Here is a 6,840-nt window from a genome sequence, read left to right as displayed (position 1 = left end):
GCACTCAAGTATGCAATGCAAAGATATTTTCAAAAATAACACCAACTTAATACACTCTTCTTATTAGCCAAGTATGGGCTACAGATGTTGTGTTGATCTAATTGGTAATGGAAATACTCATAATACTTAATTTCAAGGCAATCACATTGTGTAAACAACAAATCCAACAATATAACCCAAGAACTTGAAACTATTATAACTGATCAAAGTTGTAACTAACACTGAACATATCAAAAAGAGTAGTAGTCAATCGTACATGCAACCAATCAATTGAATACACACAGTTCATGCTTGCAAAAACCAAGATAAGAAAGGAAACAAGAGAATTAACACAAGATCAGATACTTATATTTTTTACTTGCTAAAGTCCTCAAACAAAAGCAACTCAAAAAATTTAAAAGAATGGAAATTTGTACCTTGGTCCAAGTGGGGAAGAAATTTGTACCTTGATCCACTTCATGGTAACTCCTGTCTTAACTCTTGAGGTCTCGCTATCCAAGGTTGAACAATATCGTCAGCCACCTATTGATAAACATTTCGGTTGATTAGATTCACATATAACTAAACAATATGCCCTCACAATAGAAATTCAAAGCCAGGAGAATACTTTGCACATTAGTGAAATAAGAACAACACCGTCCTAGGCCTTAGGTTGCTTCAAGTGGAGCTTCGGTGCAACTGCTCTACCCATAGAGTGCCTAAACAAAAGGCTTGGGAGGATTTGGTATTCCTTGGTTTATGTTATCAATCAAGCAGAGTTTATAATCAGAAAGTACTTCAGTATCTAATCCATTAATATCTACTTAGCGGGAAGGGCATTAGGCTTTTGTATGGCACAAACACTTTAGAACAAGTGACATGCATATGGTTGAGAAAAAGGGTAAAAACCTTTAACTCCATTGCAATGGAAGCGGTAAAATTACCTTTGATTTTAGAGATATGATCGATAACATCATATACAGTCTTGACTCTTGAGGTCTACTTGTCTTTATGCTCAAATGCTAAGAAGCAATCCTATGAAGAGTTACTGCAGACTAGAATGCCACGCTGGAAATGAAAACCGGCTAATACATACAAAGTCAAATCACTTCGGTTACAATGGCACATAAAAAAACAAAAACCAAACAACATTTTCCTATACCAATAACCTGACATATGACATATTAAACATATCTCTAGTCGTCATCCACACAGAGAACTAATGAGAAATATAAATAGGTACTCTGTAAATGAAAAGATTAGCAAGTAGAGACAACATAAATAATAGTTTAGAGTCTTAAATGAAAATATTAGCATCTAGACAATCTATTCCAACTTGAGGACTACAAATGCGTCCAACATGTTGCAATGGCCAAATATATACTTTTTGTGTCTTAGTTAGTAAAGATGGAAGTGTTAGTTGACAACTTATAGATTGATTGATTAACCAATGAAAAAAAATATATACTTCATGTATCACATGAACGGATGTTTAACGTGGAAATACAAGAAGCCAACGATAAGTATAATAATCATAATAAAATTAAACCTACTTATTAAAAATTGAATTCAACAAGCTAAGTTTACAATTTATTTGGACCACATGGAAACTCACAGAGGTGGAAGTGTGGAACAACTAAGGACTTGGTGCAGAGGTAGGTGGAGCAATTGCTTGTGTAGTTGAACAAGGCTGTTTCGAGTTAGAAAAATGTTCAATCAGAAGATGAGATGACATAAAAACTTAAAAGTTAACCAACAGACAACACAACCATGCACTAATACCAAAGCAATTAGCTAAGACGGTATAAGAAGAAACATTTAAAGCAAACTATATATAAAAAAAAAAGAATAAACTTCCTTTCAGGAAATTTGATAACACTGGTTTTAACCTTCGAAACACGTTATATCTAGTGCTACTGTTTCTAGTACAGTCAAACATGCATGATATCCTAAAATCCTACCATTTAAAAGCCAAGGTTTTGGTTCCAAAACAGTTATGATTAAAAATAATCAGCAACTAGCTAGTTTTCCCAAATTAAATCAAAATCAACAAATGAAATTGAAAGGAATACACAAAATTCACCACAACCACACTTGTTCAAAAATAAAAACAATCCTAGGAATAGATTGAACCACCAAGGAAAAGCATGATTATACACAATACCAACTATTAAAGACCATCTGCATTACCACCCTAAAAATTCCAACGACTTCTATTCACCACTGAAAATTTGATACACAATATAATGTACATCAAACAATTAATTTCACAAAATTCACAACTAAACATGAATTTACTGACAATCCAAATCCCATCAACACACTCACAAATGTTGTATTTACATAAAAATCCACCATTTTCAACAGAATTTTGCTTTCCTAAACATAACCTATTTTAATTTCACTATAATCAAAAGTACCTGTATGATAAGAAAAAAAGACCCTCTGTTTCAGCGTTAATGGTGCCACTATTTGTCAAAGTCGTCAATATGAACACAGAGAAAAATTAGTTAACCACTGAACAAAGAGAAAATCTATTAGCTTTCAATTGAGAAGATCAATTAAGCTTTGAACTAAGATCGAATACCCAAAACTTCAATTGTAAAGAAACACAAACTTATCAATAAGCAACAACTTCCTTTTCTGTTATGCATTATAACAAACAAAAGTTCAACTTTGATTTAGAAATAGAAAAGAACATCAAAAGAATACCTGGAAAAAGTTCAAAGCTTAAGCTTTTTTTTTTCTTGCTGAGTGTGTTTAAGTCGAGGACCTGAACCATGTTTTAAAACAAACATCACCATCCAGATTAAAAACCTATAATTTCAGTATACACAGAGTTTCCACAACAATAAGAAATATTTGTTAGTCCAAAAGAGAGGTAAAGCTAAGGTAATAACCTATTTCATAGCTATGAAAGTCATAAACTCGAACCCATTTCAGAGCTATGAAACCTAAACAGAATGTCACAAACAATTTACATAAACTTGGACGTCAAAGCTAGAATTACTACCAGGTAATAACCACACCCTACTTCTCAAAATCTAAATTTATTCCAAAAATAGGGTAACATGTAACAAAATTAATGATACCAACTATAAGCTGAAGAATAGAAGAAACAAAGAATGTACATCTAATCTGGTTCACACAGAATGTCGGATCATATTCATTGAATGAACTAGTACACTCCTTGCTTCCTATAAATGCATCTAAGGAAACCCCAATCGCTTTAATGAGAGTGGACTGAGTGTTCCTATTTTCTAGTAGCCTTAAGGTAACTATTTACAATGCTTTATGGAACTCCTGAATCAATAAGTGTTAAAACAAACTTCCTCCCAACAACTTAGATATGTCTGAAACCCACTTAACAGAAGCAACAAACTTTGTATCATAGATCTTCCCATCTTAAATAGGGAATTTTGGATTGAAGCAATAGTCTGATGGCTGATGGGGAGGCAATAGTGATAAGTGGGCTAAGTAGTAAAGGCGAGGCTAATCAGAAAGGAGCTTTAGTGATTTCTATTTTCTCAATTCCAAACAAAAAAAAAAAAAAAAAAAAAAAAAAAAAATTGATTGAATGATTATACAAATCCCACAAGAGATCGAATAAGAGACTAACCAATTTAGAGGATTACTAGTAAACCTAAAAACCAAAAAATAAAAAAATAAAAAAAATCAAAGCTTTGAACCATTTAATATGATTTTTGAGAAAATAGAAAAGAGAAGAGATCGATAGCTTACCTTAACTTCGATGGCACTGGAAGATAGATGGTTAAAGCTTCGAATCCTTCGATACAGTGTATGGTTAAACACTTTTTAGCAACAATTTTTAGGCGCTGCAAAAGACCCCTTCTGTTGTAGTATTCGTGAACATAAATTTAGTTCCATAAGCACATAGTCCTGCAATATGACATATGTGCTGAACCAAATGACTCAGATGACAAATGTATCAACTGCTTGCTGCTATTGTAAACCGAAGTTCATGTGTACCAAACGAAGTCCCAACTACCAACTACGAAAAGCAGTAACTAAAACCAAATTGTAGTAGTACTACACCAGCCAAACACTTGAATAAACTTTCAACAAATCATCACCACTTGAACCATCACCATTCAAGAACCAGAAGTCACACCACTGTAGATGTTGCATGACAATATTCTTTCATCTTTTATCATGATAAAGTCTATCTCTGCAAAATCTTAAAATCATTATATGCATAGGTTCCTATAAGATCATTTTGTTAGTATTTTCTATATCAAGATTGTTAAAGCACATCATAACTATATATTAAAGCAAATTGTTAGATAATTATTAGATTATGAACTACGTACACATGTTATGTAATTACCTAATCAAGACAGTTTCATAAGCGGTAACCCATTGCAACGCCACTCAAGACATCACGACATTTTGAGCTGCATTTTACCCATGAAGGTAGTGGCAATACGGTAGATTTCACAATGAACAGAGGCTCTGAATCATGTATAAGATGATATAATTTAAAATCATAGAGGATACCCACATTTGGATCAATCTGAGAAAAACAAAATTTTTGAACATTTGTTACACACTATATTGAAGTATAAATAATGCTTCAAAATTGTAAATTTCTTATGTAAAAATCTAAGTGGTTACAAAATTAGAGTACTTTTAATTTCACCTAGAGAGTCGGTCGTGGATACTTTGTGTCCTGTAAGACTTCATTTCCATCTTAAGCATAGTGTAAACTTAAAAAAAAATTGGAAAAAATTGTTGAACCACGTAAACCATTACCAGCTTTTAATGAAATTCTAAGTGTTTGTATGGTCTTAAAAGAACATGAAGTCTACAAAAAATTTACCAACGTTGTTAGTTGTTGTAGAGACCTAGATCCATGGGGTTAAAAGAACCCACTCTTGGGAAGCTGGAATTGTTAACCATATTATATATGGCCTTATGATAAAACGTAAAACAATAGTTTTACATACTCTTAATTATTTATGCTATGAATAAGTAAAACTAAAGCTATTTTTAAATGCTAGATTATCAAAGTTATCTACTCTCGGTTATCGTAAAATATGTGGAGTAGAGAATTTGTTCCACTCCTAGTTGTTTAGACGTAAGTTTCCAAGGTTTAAACGATTCTAACAAAACGTAATGAGAGTAATGGATTTTATTATACTAATATGGTGATTGTAGTTATGATAACTAGATTTTACTAACGGAAATTTAATACTAAGATGTAAATATGGAGAAGGGATTAGGGGGGATTTGATTCCACTTAGATAAATTCCTAATATGCTAGCGTAGATTATTGCAATCATAACCAATAAAGATTAAGTAATTGATCCCTAATTATTCATGGCAATCTCTACCAACTAATAATGTCACTTAACCTACTAGAGTGAAACTCTTAAATGCAATAATTCTAACTAATACATCAAGTCTTCATTAAAACTTCATCAAACCCCTCTAATAAAGCTTTAGCTAGAAGTCATTAGACTATCATTAATATATAAATAAGAAGAAGACATAATGAAGAACAATAACTTAGATTTTATTAATCTAATGGAATAATGAAAAACAAACAACTAACTTAAAACTAATGAAAGAGCTATATGAATTAAAACCTAGGTCTATACTAAATAATAACTAAGTCTGAATAATTAACTAAGTTTATGTCTAAGTATTCTAGGTGAGAGTAAGAGTTTGGCCTTAGACCTATTTATATAGGAGAGGGCTAGGTCTACAATTTCATGTATGGGCTTTGGAGCTATGTTTTGGGCCATGAAATCAAACCCAAAACCTAATTACTTAAGTCTAAAAAGGGTTTCTCTGTTGGAAAATACTACAACAGCCTTTTCATCCACTTATGCTCCTTTGATTTGGTCAAGGCCTAGATCGTTAGAAGGCTCTTTTTGAGCCGGTCGTTTTGACATATAATGGGCCTAATTTTGAGGTCTGAGTCCAAAGATACGGCTTGCGAAAGTTCTGTTGACTTTTCTACTCTATTTCTACCTGCGTTGACTCTGACTTTTCAGCTTTGACCGGGATTTAAAAAGGTTTTTTCTCCTTGAATCTTGGCCTTTAAGCATATAACTTCTTAGTAACCAACCTTTGCTCCTTTATCTCGCAAAAGTGACATATTTGTTCTCATATTGGACTCCAATACCTGAAATACACAAAAGCACGCAAATAGTACTAACTCTTATTTCTAGTAAACATAATTGGTCTAGATGTACTGATATTAAAACTACAGTTTTGGGCTCTTATCAAACCACGCCCAAACAGCATTTTGCTTGTCCTCAAGCAAATATGAGAAATTAATATATTTAACCAAAAAATTGAGTTCTAACTAATCTCTTTTCGCCGAGTGCGATTGCATTGACTATATACAATAAGACCTTAAACCACTACAAATTCTCTAGTGGACGAGTTATATCCTCGTGAGAGTTTTCCAGAGAAGGTACTCACAAACTTCATCTATACTACGATGACTAAGAAATAAAATTACTGTTTCCTACTTTATTTTTAGATATCTATACATCTCACTAGCAATGAATACAGAATAATCAATTCGAAATCTAAGCTAATACGTGCATAATAATCAATCATCTACGGATAAACATATATATAATGAACTATGCTATTAAATGCAATAATAGGTCCGTTTCTGAAACTTTGGAATAACGTCCTTAAGTAGGTCCTCACATATATGTCAAGACAAAAACACTATGATTTTTCCACTCAAGTTTCGCTCACTCCAGTGTGCAGTGGGCACACTTTACCTTACAATAATTTCAATGACACGCAAGGAAGTCGAAGTCGATCAACACTACAAGAAAAATGACTTTTGGCCACAGGTACAAGTTAGCTTTAGCC

Source organism: Coptis chinensis, chromosome 2 (genome assembly GCF_015680905.1).
Source record: "Coptis chinensis isolate HL-2020 chromosome 2, ASM1568090v1, whole genome shotgun sequence".
In the NCBI taxonomy this organism is placed as follows: domain Eukaryota; kingdom Viridiplantae; phylum Streptophyta; class Magnoliopsida; order Ranunculales; family Ranunculaceae; genus Coptis; species Coptis chinensis.
This window is presented reverse-complemented; position numbering follows the sequence as displayed.